General features: G+C 37.3%; 1 protein-coding gene across 7 annotated transcripts in view; it reads left to right on the forward strand.

Moving 5' to 3' along the window:
* GTDC1 (glycosyltransferase like domain containing 1) overlaps positions 1–19,704 on the forward strand; it is a 266,961-nt gene that overhangs the window by 39,123 nt on the left and 208,134 nt on the right. The gene's annotated exons all lie outside the window — the stretch shown is intronic.

Below are 19,704 nucleotides of genomic sequence, written 5' to 3' on the forward strand. Positions count from 1 at the left end.
CGCAAAAAACATTTTTGGTTCTTTGTAAGGCCTGTGCCATTAGGGCCCTACATCTGTGTAAAGAGATCTAGTGTTAATAGAATAAATTTACATTTATGGAAAAATATTCCAAACCTCTGTTTCTGAAATCCATCTGAATAACTCTGCATTTCAGTTAAACAGTGTACCAGAGAATTTCAGCACAATAAGCAAGAGAACATTCTTTCTAGTCCTGTTGCAAGTTTTATGTTAACAGCACCCAGGAAATACAAAGACTTTATGCGGGGTCCAAGATGCAGCAGACTTAGAACCGACGGCTTGTACTCTTATCACATACAAAAAAATTGTACCTTGACTTAGAAAGCTTGGGCCACATCCTGCAATACTTACTTACACATATGAATAATTTTATGTGAGTATTCTTACTGAGTTCAGTGAGACTATTCTTCTCCAAAAAGTTACATTAATAAATGTTTGTCGATAGGGGCATTGGTATATATGACATTGTACAAACATAGTCTAATCTTGTAAAACCTTATTCATGTTCGTAGTCCCACTAAAGCCTTTCATGCAAGTAGGACCATTGGAATCCTTGCTTGTGTGAATAAGGACTTTTCACTTAAGTAATAGTTTCCATGATTGGTCATAGTCATCCATACTCACTCACATCTCTGTGTTACCGTGTTTTCACACTGCAGAATGAGTAAAAACAGGCCAGGCTGTATCCTAGGAAGATGGACTGAATTTAAAGCTACATATGTTGTCTGATCCTTCCAATACAAAAGCTATTTGCTGACGAGCTAATGCTGTTTACAGAACATCGCTACTGCTTTTTTATGTTATATTTTTACAATAATATTTGTCAGCTTCTGAAAGTCATTGTTAAAGGGGCACTGGCTGAAAACTACATGGAAAATTGTTTCCTGTCTCTAAAGAGTTCTTATTTTAATCAGCATTCTTTTGTACCTGTGAATCCAAATGACAAAAACTGTAATCATTCAGTGAGGAAATAGTTAATAATCAAAAAGCTTTGCAAAATAATATCTCGAGAGCTTGTTGGTTTTGCTCAGGAAGTTTGCATTTCTTGAGTTTATGCTACCTCATTATTTCTAATATTGAAACTACAGTTTACCAGTCACACCAACCTTTTAAATCAAGAAATGAGCATAAGGTTTATTAGCTTAAAAATTGAGTCTTTTTATATGGAAAATATCCAGTTAGACTTATTGGGCCACTTCTGCTTTCATTTAAACTGGTGTAAATCTTAGGTAACTTGTATGAAGTCAGTGAAATTAGTCCAGGTTTGTACTAGTGCAATCGAGAGCAGGATTGTTTAGCCATTACCTCAGAAAGTAATTATAACTATAGTCAAAATACATGACTGCTAAATCTTAAGATTTTTTTTAAAAATGTTATTTCTATATCTAATAAATCTGATTCCTAAAATAAATATAAAGAGGAAAATTCATTTTGATAACTGTTAGCAATTAAAATCTATATTTTAATTTATTAACTTCTCAGAGTATTTGGATTGATTTTCTGAAAACTAAGAACAGTGAAAATAAAAATATCTTGGTGAGGCAGCAACAAAAGGATTCTGCGAATCAAAGTTAGGGATATTTTAGTTCCTTACACAGATATTGGACACACTGCTTATAATTGTAGCATCTTAAACGGTAATTACATCTGATCACAAACTGAATAGGCATGTGCTTGGTAAGTTTTTTGGATAGGAGACCTCGTAGAAAACCCTGGTTGCTACTGGAAGTGGTGGTGATTTGATATATGGCATTCTTCCGTCCTGGATCAGTTCTGAATCAGTGCCTCTGCAGTGCATTAATGGTCATCGTAGCGCTAAAGGTGCTGTCTTCCTGATGAGATATAACCCAAAGTCTTGACTATTTGTAGCTACTAAAGCTCCTATGATGCCTTGGGCCCATGAACCTTATTTGTTGGGCATATTCCAATTTGGGTAATTCCTACATGAAATTTCCCTCTGCAGTTTCATAATGATAGTTTAATGATATTCTTCTTCAATTCCTGTCTTAATCTGCTGATGACTGAAGTCAATGAGACTAAGCATGATGGGACATTTTTGCAGGATTGAGACTATAGTTTATAAAGTGCTTGAGACGGAGGAGATTATGATGAGAGTTTTTAATAAAACTCTTCAGCTTGGAAAAGAGACAACTAAGGGGGGATATGATAGTCTATAAAATCATGACTGGTGTGGAGAAAGTAAATAAGGAAGTGTTATTTACTCCTTATTAAAGAAAAACTAGGGGTCACCAAATAAAGTTAATAGGCAGCAGGTTTAAAACAAACAAAAGGAAGTAATTCTTCACACAATGTACAGTCAACCTGTGGAACTCTTTGCCAGAGGATGTTGTGAAGGCCACACCTATAACAGAGTTAAAAAAAGAACTAGATAAATTTATGGAGGCTAGATCCATCCATAGCTATTAGCCTGGTTGGGCAGGGATGGCGTCCCTACCCTCTGTTTGCCAGAAGCTGGGAATGGGTGTTTTATTCATTTCCTCTTGGGCACCTGGCATTGGCCACTGTTGGAAGACAGGATACTGGGCTAAATGGACCTTAGGTCTGCTACTGTATGGTCACTCTTATGTTTTGATGGATCTTTCAGGGTCTAAAATGTGAGGGGATGAAAGCTGTTTAAATTGTTATTGGCCCATATTCTCAGCCTAGGTTTAATTGTCTTTGCACTGCTCCAGTAGTGCAAAGGAGACTTAATACTGCCCCAGAGTGGCAGTTGTGGGCTTCCCTGTCACATCCCATGGTGGCCTAAAGCTAACGTAGGAGACAGGCTGAAACCATGCTCAGTGCTCCAGCCAGTGGGCTTGTTCTTCAGTGACCATTTCTGTTGGCATAATTTAGAGCCGCTGTTAGGCGCTTCTAAATCATGCTCGGAATCAGGGCATTAGCAAAATGGCTTACTTTTCTTCCTCCCTCCATCCAGGTTCTGTACTGATCCCAGCTCAGCCAGACCCAGTAACATGGCCCATATTTTGTGTATGTATCAGAGAAGAAACATTTAACATCAGTATAAAACTATTCACTAGACTGAAGTATTTAGTAATTACAAATCATTATTGTATTTAGAGAAATTCGTTTTATGGAAATTGCAAAAACAACCCAATAAAAGAAAACCACACAACCAACCGAAGTCCCCAAGACCCCCCAAATCAGTTTTTTAATAGCATCAGTATAAAAATATATGTATGCAAATTGTGAATTAATATTGTTTTCTAAGCAGACATCAAGCTAATAGCTTGGATAATACTGCAAAATCAAAGATTGAAACTGTTTGCCATAATAAGATATTATTAATTACATATGATTTCTTTTTATCTGCTGTTTAGAAAAAATAAATATTTTCATCAAAAAACAGTCTCTGCAATAAGTATCACCATTACAATTTAATTTGTCTCTTAGATGTAATTTGATACTATTCACTTGTATGCCATATACAGTTTCCCAACTGCTCTTTCCTTTTTAGCAACATCTTTCAGAAGTTACAGTGTATTTCTTTCTGAATATAAAGCAGTTTGGTATACTAGAAATGCTTTAGAGTATATCAGCAAGTTGTTCTAGTGGAAGTCTTTGAGAAGCAATACATTAGGCAAAAAGCAGCAATAGAGATACCTGCAGTGAACACCATACGTGCCCTTAAGCAAAGTTCAATAATTAGTTGCTCTTATTCCCATGCCCACTGTCCCAAGTGTTGATATTTATGAAAGGCAAAGATCACTGCAATACCATCTCAAGCTCTGCTCTGTTGGAGTTGTTTATGCTCATTCAATTTTTAATATACCTACAAGATGTTTTGATGAGGGCACTTAGCCCAAAGGGGTTTGCATCGCACCTTCAATGATTTAAACACAAAAATAAGGTTGGTTCTTCAGAATATTTTAAGTGGTAACCTCTACTCCAATATTAATAATAAACATTAACAAATTATCGAAAAACAATGTCATATTTCAATCACTGAATGTGATCTTGGTTATTTCATGTTCATAGGATCCTGGTCATTAAAAGTAGTAAAGTACCTAATGTCAAAATAGCCTGCAGCGGTAGAAGTTGCTCACATCTTGTGGGTACTTGATATGCTACTTCAGGGGTCAGCAACCTCTGGCAGCGGCTCGCCAGGGTGCTTACCCTGGTGGGCCAGGCCAGTTTGTTTATCTGCCGCGTCGGAAGGTTCGGCCAATCCCGGCTCCCACTGGCCGCAGTTCGCTGTCCCGGGGCAGTGGGAAGCCGCGGCCAGCACATCCCTTGCCTGCACCGCTTCCTGCAGCCTCCATTAGCCTGGGACGGCGAAACGCGGCTAGAGGGAGCTGCAATCGGCTGAACCTGCCGACGCGGCAGGTAAACAAACTGGCCCGGCCCGCCAGGGTGCTTACCCTAGCAAGCCGTGTGGCAGAGGTTGCCGACCCCTGTGCTACTTATTTCTTAGATATTCAGATCATATGTTTTTTACTTCAGTTGACAGACGATATCTGACTAGAATAGACATTTTTCCTGAACATTTCATGTGATGTGACAACCTATTATATAGTGTGCACTTACGGTATGTTTTATAAGGCAATAGTTGAGAATTATGAATCATATTAATTACTAGTTTATGTATGAAACATCCATTTTTATTTCAGGAGATTTAAATTATGTACATTTTGGAATATTAGTGTTGCTTTAGTATTGATTATTGCAACTCATTTAAGTAATTATTGTGCTACTGTAATTGTCCCTCAACCAAACCTTAGTGTTTTCATTACAGGTCTTTGTAAATATCATTAAGAGTGGCTCTTGGGAGAGGCTAGTCATTTCAAAAGATTATCTGATAGCTACTGGTGATGATCTATAGGGTGATTTTTCAACATTGGCTTATTTGGGACTTTGAGGGGGTCAAAATCCTCTTCTTGACTGGAGGATAACACAAAATAAACCTAACATGGATGCTCCTCATTATTGTGTTATGTCAGACAAAAACAATCCTGTTGGGGATGAAAACACTTAACAATTTCTTCTCATTAGAAAATTACATTAAAAACATATATTAGGAAAAGTGAGAGTAGAGAGATGTATAGCCTCTGGACCCTCTAATGTCAGGTCAGACAACTTTCACTGATTTCTAAGGATGGGAGGAGAATTATACAGTGAGTCAATTTGGAAGAGGGAGTGGCAGCCAAGGGCTAGTCTACACTGGCAATGCTAAAGTGCTGCTGTGGCAGCGCTTTAACTTGGCTTGTGTAGTCACAGCAGAGAGCTCTCCCAGCTCTCTAAAAAACCCACCTCCACGAGAGATGTGTCTCCCAGCTCTGGTGCACTGTTTACATTGGCACTTTACAGCACTGAAACTTGCTGTGCTTGGGATGCGTTTTTTCACACCCCTGAGTGAGAAAGTTGCAGCGCTGTAAAGTGCCAGTGTAGACAAGCCCTATGACTATTTGCTTAATTAAGCTGATATAGGGAAGAGGAGTTATGATTAGTTCTAAGTATAGCTGGACAATTCTTTCAACATCTGTAGGAGGTATCTTTCTCCCAAAATAAATAAATCAGCCAACAAATTAGGGTAGGTTGCAAAGATATCCTTTAGAAAAAGACCACAGCACAAAAAGATTTGTTTGAGGCTGTATTACCAGTGTAGTATATGCAGTAGATTAGTAGAAGATATAGATGTATCACTACTCCTGAGAGCATTCTGTGCCAAAAAATTTAAAAATTCTGGGCACAATATTTTAAAACTCTGCAATTTTTTGTCAAAATAACATTACATAATCACACCAGTTTCAATTATTTTGGTAATTTATTTCAAAATACCTGTGAGCAAATATGTCTGGAACAATAAAGACACACACAAAAATTCTCCCAGGAGTAGAGAGTTAAAGAAACCCCTATGACAATCCAGTTCCTGTTTCTCTGTCCCCCTCCCAACCCAGAGCCCAGTTGGGTGGCCAGACACCCACAACCCCCACCCCCTGAGTCCACCTGCAGTGCCCCCCCAGCTAATACACACAAATCCCCCAGAACCCAGCTGTGATGAGAGTGATCACTGGAAGTATGTTTTCTTAGATTTTTGGCTAAGTCCTTTTCTTTTTCCCTAATAATCAACATATTTTTCTTCTTGGTGCTACAGATAGTGTAACGAATATTGGTAGTACCATCTTTCTATAGTGATTTTGAAGAATTTCTTAGCAACCTCAATTAATTCAGTTGCATTAGCACATAAAGGGTTAAATTCATCCTGGGATAATTCCTTTGCATTCACTGGAATTACACTAAAGATGTTTGAATCAAAATGGTTTTTAAGTGATGATGTGGACACAACCACTTTTCTCTTGGAACACTGCTAGCTATCTTTTTCTGTAGTTTCTCTAATTACAGTATTAAGCTATGTCTTCTGTTGTACTGCAACCAACTCTGCTGTTTTTATTTCAAAACTTGATTTGGCTGAATTCACTAATTTTAAATATAATTTGATATTCGCTGAAAGCTTACAAATAAATAAACAGCCAATATATAAAGCTGATTTAAAAAAAAATCAGCAAGCTACAGACCTGCTGTGGTGCCAGAAAAAAAAAAAAAAAGATTTCTTCTTCTAACATAGCTCTTGTTTGAAGCTCTATAATTTGCCTTTTTTTCAAGATGCTAGTTATGGGTTACAATAGACAACAGTAGTTTTACTTGTAGTGAGGGTGTTAAAAGAAGAATGCAGTAAAAATTAGCTGAAATATGAAGACAGTTGTTTTATTTTAATATGATTTAATTCTGTAAATATATAAAGTAGGATATAACGTAATTTACCAGAAAAAAAAAAAGATAGAAATGCTACACAATTTCATTAACCTCTAAGCAGGAATAAAGAAAATATTTATGCAAATAGTATAGGCTATCATCCACTATCACCTAGACCTGGTTTATATAGACAACTAATTCTCTGCCCTGCTGTGTCCTATTAAAATGTCCAATATGTTAATTGCTTATAAAGGTTTAGAATGACTTGAATATCAGTAGCACCTCTGATAGTACAATTTGGAAAGTAAATATAATTTGTTATCGTAGTTAGATTTTTTTCATAAAATAGATACATAGATGAATTTTTAATTGTGCTAAGAGGTAAGCAATCACTGGATACTATACTACCGTACTACTTCTGTGACAGTTGATTCATTCCTTTAATATGCAAATTTTAAGTATACATAGATCCAGTGCTTTTATTTTAGAAATATGCCTAGAGGCTATATTGCTAGGCTTTAGGGAGATATCTGGTTTGGTGTGAAGTAAATAGTTGTTAGGTGATCATATGAATTTGTTTAGAAGATGAAAAAGTGGAGCTTTGAGTGTATGAGAAGACCCAACTGTACCTGTTATCTAAGCTCACAACTTTGTTTTGTTTTTCAAAGAAATCTCACCAAGCTCACAAATATCACACAATTAAAAGAAAAAAACAAGGGCAGCAAGAAATACAGCTAAAATATTCAAAATAGAATGTCTGAAATTAGGCATCTAAATCCATGTTTACATACCTATGGCCTGATTTTCAGAAAAGAAGAGATGCACCTCTCATTGGATTGAGTGGAAGCTATGCATGGTTGGTGCCTCTGAAAATTTGACTGCCTATGAATTAAGTGTCTTAGTCTGGATTTAGATGCCTAACTTGAAGCACCCAAATTTGTATATTTTGGTCTCCATGAAAAAAATAATCTAAAAAGCATTTTAATAAAAGTCAGATTGGTTTGTGGGTATTTGTAATTGTTTTTGGCATATGACCTATGTAAAGAAAAGGCATGGTTATTTGGGAACTGCCCATTGAGATAACATGGGGAAGCGTTGATTCACACTTCAACAGTAAAGCAAAATTAATAAAATTTAGATAATAACGTAGCAGTTAGATATCTGGCTCTTTTTGATATTGTTACTGTCTACAATATTACTCAGTTCCACACTTCATTCTGAATTTTACTCTTGGTACTGTCTTGTTGTCCTTCCTGTTCTTAATCTAGAGCCATCATTCTCCTTTTCAAATAGTTGACAATAAATAAATTTCACACCTAACATCAGTGTCACAAGATAGTTCAGTAATTTTGTAAAGCAACAGGATCTTTTAGATAAAAATAAGATAAAAAGATAGCAGTAAGAAAGAAAAACGACTTCTAATTGTGCTGAGGATTTTGTCTTTCATGTATTCCTTCACAATCCAATCTAAGTAAACTAACTTTCATGTAATCTATTGTTAGAGATATTTTAACCAAAAGGAGTGGTAGTTTAAAACTACTAATTTTCCTCCAAAAGTGAATTTTTGAGCATAGTGCTTCTTATGCCCACTCCAAAAATTTCTGCGGCACTAATCATTTTAGGGCTTATCTACGTGAGAAAGTCATTACACTGATTTAACAGAAATTGATTTGAAAATTGATTTACCTAAACTGCTACAAAACCTTGCATAGCACTCTTTTCTTTTGAGTGGTTTATTTCCGCTTAAATTAAGCTGGTAAGGAGTCAACCTAAACTAAATTGAGATGAGTGTCTACCCAAAGTTTTATGCTGGTTTAATTAAATCAGTTCAGAAAGACACCTTTAATTAAACTGGTCCTAGTTCTTGTGTATATGGAGCCTTAAACAGACTCATAGTAATCGCTGTACTAAATCAGACTAATATCCATCTTGTCCAGCACCCTGTCTTATGCTCTGAATATTGAAGATTTATAGGCTTTTTAAAAATTCCTATTCTCTGATTTTGTGGTGATCTAATTATTACTATAAAATCTGATCCTTTTTTAAGTCCTTCTAAACTCTTGGCCTCAGCAATATCTTGCGGCAATGAGTTCAACAGGCTTATTATGTATTGTGTAAAAAATAGTTCTTTTTATAAATTCTAAATTTGTTGCTTTTAAATTTCATTTAATCTTCCCATGTCATCTCATATTAGGAGTGCCTAGTTTACCCTCTCTGTGTCATACATTAGATTATGTACCTCAGTCCTATCTCTTCTTTATAAATCTCCTATCTAAATTAATCAGTAGGAGTCTTTCGGTGTCTTTTCTCACCCTCATATGGAAATATTTCCTTTACTCTAGTATTTTTTATTATTCATATCTGAATCCTTCTTTTTCTGTTTTTTTTTTTTTAAATCTCTTTTGAGTTAGGTCAGTGGTTCTCAAACTATTGTACTGGTGACCCTTTTCATATAGCAAGCCTCTGAGTGCGACACTTGTTTATATATTTAACACCATTATAAATGCTGGAAGCAAAGCAGGGTTTGGGGTGGAGGCTGACAGCTCGCGACCCCACCGTGTAATAACCTCACGACCCCCTGAGGGGTCCCGACCCCCAGTCTGAGAACCCCTGAGTTAGGACGATCAGAACTGAATACAGTATTCCAAGTGAGGGCATATCATTGATTTCAATAATGGCATTATTTTTCACTATTCTTTTCTTTCCCATTCTTATGCTGCTAATATTTTCATTGTGGGTTTTTTTTTAGTGCCATTGAACATTCAGCAGAGATTTTAATTTAGTAGTACACCTTGGCACCTCAGGTCTTTTCCAGAGTGGCCACTCGGCTCTTGTAGCTGGTTGCATTGCTTTTAGAACTGAGGTTATAACCAAGGTCACCACATATTCGATAACTTGAATAATGACATCACCTAACTGCAGGACTGCCAGGTTAACAGTTAGAAATGGAAGCGTATAACAATTTAAACATGGCTCTTTTGATGATAGCATTGTTTACTGAGTTAGTGTCAAAAGAAATAAAGCACTGGTGGACTTTAAGGCTTTATTCTTCTCCATATAAAAAGTCAAATATCTATTCATGCCAAGTATATGTAGTAGAGCTTCCACATAGTTGGCACGTGGACAGGTGATGAATGACGGCTGGATGATTGGCTGGTTAATTTAGAGACAGACAAACAAAGAGGAAAATCAACAGGAGTCCTCAAGGGCCTGTCTGCACGACAGTGCACACTTTTCATTTTTACAGTTTTAAGTCCTTTTGGACAGACTTCTGGGAACCAGAATGTCTTGGGCTGAGAAGGAAAAAGGTGCCCTGCTTCTGAGTAATCATCTATTTCCACACTCAGCATGATGGCAGCCTCATTTGGCAGGGTTTTGAGTCATATCTAATTCATCCAGAACAGAACTATTAGAGTTGTAAGTCTCTTTCTCTTCTGAGCTTGGTCAGGATGTTTGCTACTGAGGATCGCCTTGCAGTGGATAAAAAAATGCTTCCATTGCTAGTGTGGCTGATGTAGATGTAGAGAACAACTATAATTTTACATTCAGATGGTTAAGCCAGATAAGTGCATCAGGAGAAGTAGACTGTATCACTGTGATGCCTCCTTTGTATTTGTGAATCGTGTATTGAGTTATGTTCCATGGTCTGTTCTGGGAGACCACAGCTGCACATTGGAGAGTCTTTAATTTTCCATTTGTGCAGCAAGTATCCGCATCTGCCATGATTTGTGCAGATGCAGTTTAGGGTTGCCCATGAGTTTCGCGGGAGATCAAAACCAGGGATCTTCTGCATCAGGTCTTTCAAAGGTATTTATTTGTGACTTCTTGTGAACTCCATTTGGCTTTCCAAGCTTCATGAGAGTTGAAGTTGCAAGACAAGCAGCCACCTTCAGCGACATAGAGTCCACCTTGAATGGGGACCTAAATACCATGGAGGAATATTTCCAGAAATGGAGGCTCAAACCACGCCCCCACAAAACCACAGTCACTGCATTCCATCTTGAATAATAGGAATGCTAAGATGGATCCATGAGCAAGAGACCAGTAATTTCTTGTTTTGAGTGGCAGGGATATACCTCTGCTGTCTATCTCTGATCTCATATTTCTTGATTCCAGGACCAGTTGTAGAGCGTAAGTCCTTTTCCATTAGAGTTCTCCTTACCTGCTGAGTATGTTGCAATTTGGAATGTCCTATGACAGACTCCCATATTCATAACTTCCCAGCACAGAGGGAAATATCTGGTGCATCTCTGCTTATTTATGTGGAACATGAAGCCTGATTGTCTATTTGAAATCAGTTCAACTTTTAGGGATACAAGTCAAAGTCTTTAGTGAGAAGACCATGTCTATTGCAATCCACTAAGCTCAAAACTTTTAATATGCAATGGTAGGTAGGATCTTATTTAAAGGTGTTAATGATTTCATGGCAATAAAAGAAAGCACATTTGAAGTGTGTGTGTGCATATATTATTTTTTACAATAATAAATATGAATAGAAAAAAATGGATTCATACTATTATTATTAATGTGGAACTTTCTTGCCTGCCATATGCACTGAGAAATATGTCAACCATAGATACTTTAAGATGATTTGAGAAAATGTGCAGTCTTGCAGCACTTTTATATGATTTATTTTTAATTTTGAAAAGACTTTAAACCCATTGTCTGATGAACAGCTTTTAAAAACAATAGATTAGTCACCAATCAGCACTAAATAAACTTAACCTGTTTGCTATATTTGACAGCATTTTGGTCCATTACTAGAAAGAACAGCTGTGTGTGTGTGTGTGTGTTTTTGTGAGAAAGGAGCAAGAACAAAAAGCACTATTTTATGTAAATGATGCCTTTCTGCAACATATCCTCCACCTTTGAATGCCCATCTCTCCTTTATTACTTATACATTTTTCTGCGGTGCACCTATTATAGCATCGAAATGCTTCAGAAACATTAAAAGAACACAGTCAACTTGAAAATCATATTTCTATCTTAAAATGTTTTAATTAATATGTTACAAGTAAAATCAAAGATGATTACTAAAAATGATAGAAGTTAGCAACAATTTTTTTCTCTTTCTAGTTTGCTTACTTTCTGAATTAAACAGCAGTTAATTTTCATTTAAATAATATATACTTTGTTTCCTCTGCATAGTCAGTGTGCAGGTTGTTTCCTTCTTTGTTTAAATACCTTTATAAGCATCAACAAGGGAACAGAACAGTCCTTTTAATTTTTTAAGACATTTTAAAAAAATCAGGTCATACTACTTGAAGGTAAATTTACCAGAAAATTGATTTTAAAAAAATCAGTTCATTCAAAATATTCAAGTTGAAAGTATACCTTTAATGAATATATCCTTACGGCACCATTGTGAGGTAAGAATGATTATGGTGAATTGGGACACAGAGAAATTATGGCTTTTATCCTGCAAAGACTAAGTACATGCTTAACTTTATGCATGTGAGTATTCCAGTTTGTTTCAGTAGGGCTACTAACCTGCAAAAGTCTTTGAAGGATTAATGAGATGCCCAAGATCATATAGGAAGTTTTTAACAGAGCCTGAAATAGAGCTCAGACCTCCTCATTTCCAGTCCAGCATGTCAAACATAAAGTCCTCATACCCTTTGCTCAATGAGTTTAGCAGATGTAGGAACAGTCGTTTGCCATGTATACCTATTAAATAAAGAGATTTTTCAATTCAAGGAATTGATTCCAAAGTGTAAAGCATCTATTTTCAATAAAATTTTAAAATTCTTTACAATAAAGTTTTGTAATTGAATTAATTGTTAATACTGTCTAGGGGCAGCAGTAACTAATTAAATAAATAAATAATCTTGTTTTTATATTTCTCTCTTCTTCTATCCAAGCTAGAGAAAAATCACTTATACTATGGAAATCCAAGCATCACGTTGTACATCTGTTATCAGTGCTTCTGAAAAACTTCTCCAAATCTCTAAGAAAGACATGCCTCTTAACCTGTAATATTGCAAGTGTGGAACAAATGACACAAATCAAAATTGATAGAGCAAGAAACTAGAGATGCTATGGAAATAATTTTGTAATTATGTATGATGATTTTTTGTGATTTAATAAAACTGTGCCACTGAGGTGGTGGCTCCTTAGTCCCAGGCTTGAGGTTTTTTGTTTTTGTGGGCTTTTTTTTTTTTTTTTTTTTTTTGCCATTACATATTTCCCATTCGTGGTTATGAAGCCTGAAACGAACAATGGCAAGAAGTTATTACACATCACTTATGAATGGCAGAATGTAGGATTGAGACAAAGGAAGATAGAGTGTGAGTACGCTGTGGGGTGTGTGAGAATACATATGTCAACAGGATATGTGATTCTGGCAAATTCAAAGAAGTTAAATTTTTTCCATGCCTCGTCTGTCTATCTGTCTTTAATGTGTCTAATGTAGCTCTTTATTTTAGATATTTATTGGACATGATTCACCACACTATCTATAGATGTAATATATTTTCTTTTATATTGCCTAGGCCACACCTTACAAAATGTTTCAATTACTTTCTTTTGATATCTGACTGCTCAATTTGTGTACATTGTATTATACATGTGCTCTTTTTACACTTATAGGTGCACCAAATATCTTTCTAGAACACAATGAATGTGTGCATATAAAATACTTTATAATAAGTATATGTACCTATGCTGAGGTTTTAGTACTGCCACTGTTGTAGAAGTTTATTTTTTTCTGCAAACATTGTTTAGTAATTTTTCATGTGTTACAGAATTTATGAACATATATTCTCTACAAAGACTTAAAAGGGTTTTTGTAATGACATTGAAAAGCAGCAAAAAATGGGTACTGCAATAGTATTTTATTAATGAATGATGTACATTGGTTCCAGCTGTGACCATGTGATTAGACCTTCACTAGGCAACAATGGGTATTTTCCTGTTGCCTTTATTTGATTTCCAAGAATGTGTCATCTGTTATATAAACCCTTGCCAATATGCCCCATGTAAAACTGGTATTTTGTATTTTTCTGAAGCATCAGCTGCATACCCACCCATATCCCTGCAGAAATATTGTTTAAATTGAATAGGGCACCTTAGTGCCTATGTCTGGTGCTGCATACCAAAAACATAAATGCGTGTTGTAATTTAGGTTCTATTAAATATATCACTCTATTTGTAGGATGCCTTGTTGCCTGGTAATGAGAGAGATTATTTTCACTTTTACATTTCTATCTTAATATTTTATTACAGCAGTATAATGTGTTATAGAGGTGGACAAGCCTGCAGATTGAAATGTGGATAGTCCAGATTGTTCCTTTCCCTAGACCATATGGTATAGTTCTAAAAGCCTTTTGTACGCTGTCTGTTCAGTTAATTGTAAACTCAGTCTTTAACATACCTAAAAAAGAAAGAAAGAAAGAAAGAAAAGGAAATATAAGTGGACTAAAAGAAAGGGTCCATATATCCTTTGAGAACCCCAGCAAGGTTTGTTAAAAAGATGTAAAAACTCCAAACCCTCACATTGGCATCTTGGTGGGGTTTCACTGTTGATGAGTTTGAATGTATTTTTCTGTATGAACATGAGTTTTCATGTTCCTTGATCACATAAGGTAGAAACACACGTGGTGGTGGTGGTGGTGGTGGAGTGGAAGAAATCTATTCTCTCCAAGTCAAATGACTGGGCAGGGGAGAGGTTTTAGTATATAATAAACTAGTAAAATGGTATTTATTTTTCCTCAGGCAGACAGCTCTGCCAGTGGGTGATGTACACTAAGATTTATGACAGATGGGTAGTAGGATTGCTAATACACCTACACAAGTTTTAGCTTCTGATGTTCCCAGTGCTCTTGATGCCTAAGAAGTTTGTGTTCACGTTTTGTTTTGATGTTGTCCAATGCATAGTCTTAGGAGAATGGAACAAAGGCCCACTCTGGATCCTCATGTGCTAAGATGAGAATAATTTATCCTAGTCCTCACAAAAAGTGTACTATATAAGAAAACCATTGAATCCATCGGCAATAAGATTTTAAATCTCATCCTCAGAAAGTCTGTGAAACAAAATGTCATATTCCATCGTTACACTGATATGCTGTAAGTGTAGTTGTCCTTGAAAATGGCCACAATAAACGTATGAAAAGAAAAACTGGGTGGAAAAAGTCATGCCTACTGCTTAATATGCTATTTACTGTATCCTTGGGGCTTCTGTGTTGCTATTAAATTACAAAAATTGGGAATTTCTTGGGTTAATATACACATTCAAATTTTCTAATATTACAAAATATGTTTTTAAATATTTTTCCTTATTTATAAAATAGACTGTTAGGGTCCAGGTGCATGTGCACTACTAAAAACAGATTAAAATTTCACAATATAAACCAATATTAATTATAACATTTCCTTACCCACTCAATTTATCAGGACCAACAATTTCTAACCTTCTCAACCCATCCCCTTGAAAGCTTGAGAGAACAGGTAGGCCTTGCAGCACTTCTTAAGACCAGTAAGGTCATGATTTGTTAAACCTAAGTGGGGAAAGGAGTTCTGGAGTCAAGGGCCCCTCATTGAAAATGCCCTTCTGCCAGCCTCCCCCGTTTTAAATTAGGAGGATGTTAGTTCAGACATCTCATCTGAGGCAGGTTCTGTGGTAGGCAAGACACACACCATTTAGGGCTTTGTAGGTAATAATTAACACCTTTAATCACACCTACAAATCAGATGAGAAGTCTGTTATGTAATTGAGCATGAGACTTATGTGCTACCTGTCAAAGCCCTACTAAACAAGTTTGCTGACCCATTCTGCACAGCCTGAAGTTTCAAAATGATCTTCAGATATAGCACCATGCAGAGCATGTTGCAATAACCCAGTTGTGAAGTGTTTGGAGGCAAAAGAATATATAATTGTAGTAAGGTCCGCATCAGGAAGAAAAGAACACAGCCTTCTCACCAATGCAGATGAAATAAAAGCACTTTTGACCATTTCTGGACATCCAGAAGCAGGCATAGATCCAACAAAATTCCCGCAAATTGCAAACCTGGGTAATAAATGGTGATACAATCATGTCTTTTACTAAGATAGTGTACCCAGTTTAAAAAATGTAAAGGCAAGATGCTCACTGGTACTAGTTGAAATAGCTCAGTTTTCCTCAGACTGGCAGCCCAAAATTTCAAATGAAAATAGCACCTGCAAGCATGAATAAACTGAGAAATAAAAGAAACAATTATTTTTGTGTCTTTTGAAACTTCACACTTCTGAGATGATTAAAGACGTACATTTTTTCTTGTTTTATAACACCAGGCGTGGTCAAGCACCCTGGAATGGACATTGCTCAGCCAAATGTAAATTTGGGATTACAGTATACTATGGCATGTCATGCATGCCAGTGAAATGAGAGGCATGTCGCTTACATACCATACTTTGGTTGTGTTATGAAGTTAGTGGGAGCCAAGTATGCATCTGTGGGCAGAATTTGGTTCTTATGGTCTGAGCAATTTAGAGGCATTGAAACACAAGGAGCAGCACTTAATGATCTAAGAATCCAGCTACAGTTCTGAGAGGGTGTAACTAAGCAATGAAAGACAAAACAGTGACTGAACATTTGCTAGAACTTCCATATGCTGAGAATAGCCCTCAAAACCACTGAGTTACCTCTTACATCTAATGCCTCATTAACAAAATTACCTGCTTCTTTACCATATAGCAAACAGCATTCAATATAAGTTCACTTGTATACTTCAAAATAGATAATGCAAAAATGATGTACCAACTTGTATCTGTGATTAAAGAAAGACTTAATTTAGCCATTTGTGCTGATTCCAAAATTTGAGAAATATCGAAAATATTAACATTTCTTCAAAAAAAAAATGTAACTAACACTTTTTCGCATCAGATTCTACTTGTTAAATCTAATTATACTTTTAGTATTTGTTTCTTTAGTTTGAACGACATGCATGTCCATTCAGTAAGCACTTAATGCCAGCTTAATTTGTAAGGCGGTGAAATTTGATTCTGGAGGGGATAGCTCAGTGGTTTGAGCATTGGCCCGCAAAACCCAGGGTTGTGAGTTCAATCCTTGAGAGGGCCACTTAGGGATCTGGGGCAAAATCAGTACTTGGTCCTGCTAGTGAAGGCAGGGGGCTGGACTTGATGAGGTCCCTTCCAGTTCTAGGAGATAGGATATCTTTATTTATTTATTTTAATGAGAAACAACCTTGTTTGATTTGTGTATTTAAAAAAAAAAAATCAAAAAGTTGGTTATGAAAGAAGAAAGTTGCACAGTAAATATCTCCACATAGAAAAGATGTGAGCATTTTTTAAAAACTAGATAGAAAATTCATGTTTTTTGGTCCTTCAGCTAGTAGCAGATGCATAGTGCCATAAATGCAAACGGTGTTTCATAAACATGGGTAGGACACAGTCCATGTCCAAATAGCTTACAGTGAAAATAAGACAAACACAAAATTACATCTGGAGAAGAATGTGGGAATTACTGATGAGACCAAAGGAGGAAGATTATCTTGAATAGGTAGGTTTTAAGTTGGGATTTAAAGGAGAGGACAGATTAGCAGATAAGAACAGTAGAATTTTTCTGGGCAGAGGGGAACTGAAGGCATGAAACAAGGATTTGGAAAAGTAGACAAAGAAAACAGTAGATGGAGAGGATTAGAAAGAGTATAGGGAGTAGAGCGGGTTGATGAATTTTGGGGAATTTTCCCCCCTGAAAAATGTGTTCTTTTTGACAGAAATTTTTGAAATGTATGAGGGGAAGAAGACATGGGAAATTAGAGCAGAGATGTAGTTGAGAACAAAATTGTGTAGTGCCTTATGGTATGTCTACACTGCAGAGATTATACTGCCATTGCTATGTCACATAGCAAGTCCTGAATAGCCCCCTTGTGTAGAGGCAGCCTACTTGACAGGTGTTTTTCTGTTGGTGTAGGTACTGCACCTCCCTGAATGACATTAGCTATGCTGACAGAAGCACTCTTTTGTTGACATAGCAGCATCTGCCCGGGGGGTTGGTTGACATAACAATATGTGGCACACCCCTGACCATGTAACTATTCTATAATTTTTCTGTGTAGACCAAGCCTTAGAGATGAAGATGAAGATTTTGAATTTGATGTAGTAAGAGATAGGAAGTGACTTTAAGGGAGCAGAAGAAAAGAGAGTAACAACGGAGTAGTGGAGAGTTGAGAGACAGTTGGACCCGGCAGGAGTCTACAGTAATTAAGGCAAGAGAGGACCAGTGAATGAGCAAAGGAGTCCAGGAGAGCTGGCTGTATTTTAAAGAATCCTTATTGAGGTTGCAGGAACAAACTATCCCGATGTGTAGAAAGAATAGTAAATATGGCAGGCGACCAGCTTGGCTTAACAGTGAAATCCTTGTTGATCTTAAACACAAAAAAGAAGCTTACAAGAAGTGGAAAATTGGACAAATGACCAGGGAGGAGTATAAAAATATCGCTCAGGCAGGCAGGAGTGAAATCAGGAAGGCCAAATCGTACTTGGAGTTGCAGCTAGCAAGAGATATTAAGAGTAACAAGAAGGGTTTCTTCAGGTATGTTAGCAACAAGAAGAAAGTCAAGGAAAGGTGGGCCCCGTATTGAATGAGGGAGGCAACCTAGTGACAGAGGATGTGGAAAAAGCTAATGTACTCAATGCTTTTTTTGTCTCTGTCTTCACGAACAAGGTCAGCTCCCAGACTACTGCACTGGGCAGCACAGCATGGGGAGGAGGTGACCAGCCCTCTGTGGAGAAAGAAGTGGTTCAGGACTATTTAGAAAAGCTGGATGAGCACAAATCCATGGGGCCGGATGCGCTGCATCAGAGAATGCTAAAGGAGTTGGCGGATGTGATTGTGGAGCCATTGACCATTATCTTTGAAAACTCATGGTGATCGGGGGAGGTCCCGGATGACTGGAAAAAGGCTAGTGTAGTGCCCATCTTTAAAAAAGGGAAGGAGGAGGATCCAGGGAATGACAGGCCAGTCAGCCTCACCTCAGTCCCTGGAAAAATCATGGAGCAGATCCTCAAGGAATCAATTCTGAAGCACTTACAGGAGAGGAAAGTGATCAGGAACAGTCATCATGGATTCACCAAGAGCAAGTCATGCCTGATTAACCTAATTGCCTTCTATGAGGAGATAACTGGGTCTGTGGATGAGGGGAAAGCAGTGGATATGTTATTCCTTGACTTTAGCAAAGCTTTTGATACGGTCTCCCATAGTATTCTTGCCGGCAAGTTAAAGAAGTATGGGCTGGATGAATGGACTATAAAGTGGATAGAAAGCTGGCTAGATCGTCGGGCTTAACGGGTGGTGATCAATGGCTCCATGTCTAGTTGGCAGCCGGTATCAAGTGGAGTGCCCAAGGATTGGTCCTGGGGACGGTTTTGTTCAATATCTTCATTAATGATCTGGAAGATGGCGTGGACTGCACTCTCAGCAAGTTTGCAGATGACACTAAACTGGGAGGAGTGGTAGATACGCTGGAGGGTAGGGATAGGATACAGAGGAACCTAGACAAATTAGAGGATTGGGCCAAAAGAAACCTGATGAGGTTCAACAAGGACAAGTGCAGAGTCCTGTACTTAGGACGAAGAATCCCATGCACTGCTACAGACTAGGGACTGAATGGCTAGGCAGCAATTCTGCAGAAAAGGACCTAAGGGTTACAGTGGACGAGAAGCTGGATATGAGTTGACAGTGTGCCCTTGTTGCCAAGAAGGCTAACCGCATTTTGGGCTGTATAAATAGGGGCATTGCCAGGAGATCGAGGGACGTGATCATTCCTCTCTATTAAACATTGGTGAGGCCCCATCTGGAATACTGTGTCCAGTTTTGGGCCCTTTACTACAAGAAGGATGTGGAAAAATTGGAAAGGGAAACAAAAATGATTAGAGGGCTGGAGCACATGACTTATGAGGAGAGGCTGAGGGAACTGGAATTGTTTAGTCTGCAGAAGAGAAGAATGAGGGGGGATTTGATAGCTGCTTTCAAC

The sequence above is a fragment of the Malaclemys terrapin genome, chromosome 11, assembly GCF_027887155.1.
Source record: "Malaclemys terrapin pileata isolate rMalTer1 chromosome 11, rMalTer1.hap1, whole genome shotgun sequence".
NCBI classification, from domain to species: Eukaryota; Metazoa; Chordata; order Testudines; family Emydidae; genus Malaclemys; species Malaclemys terrapin.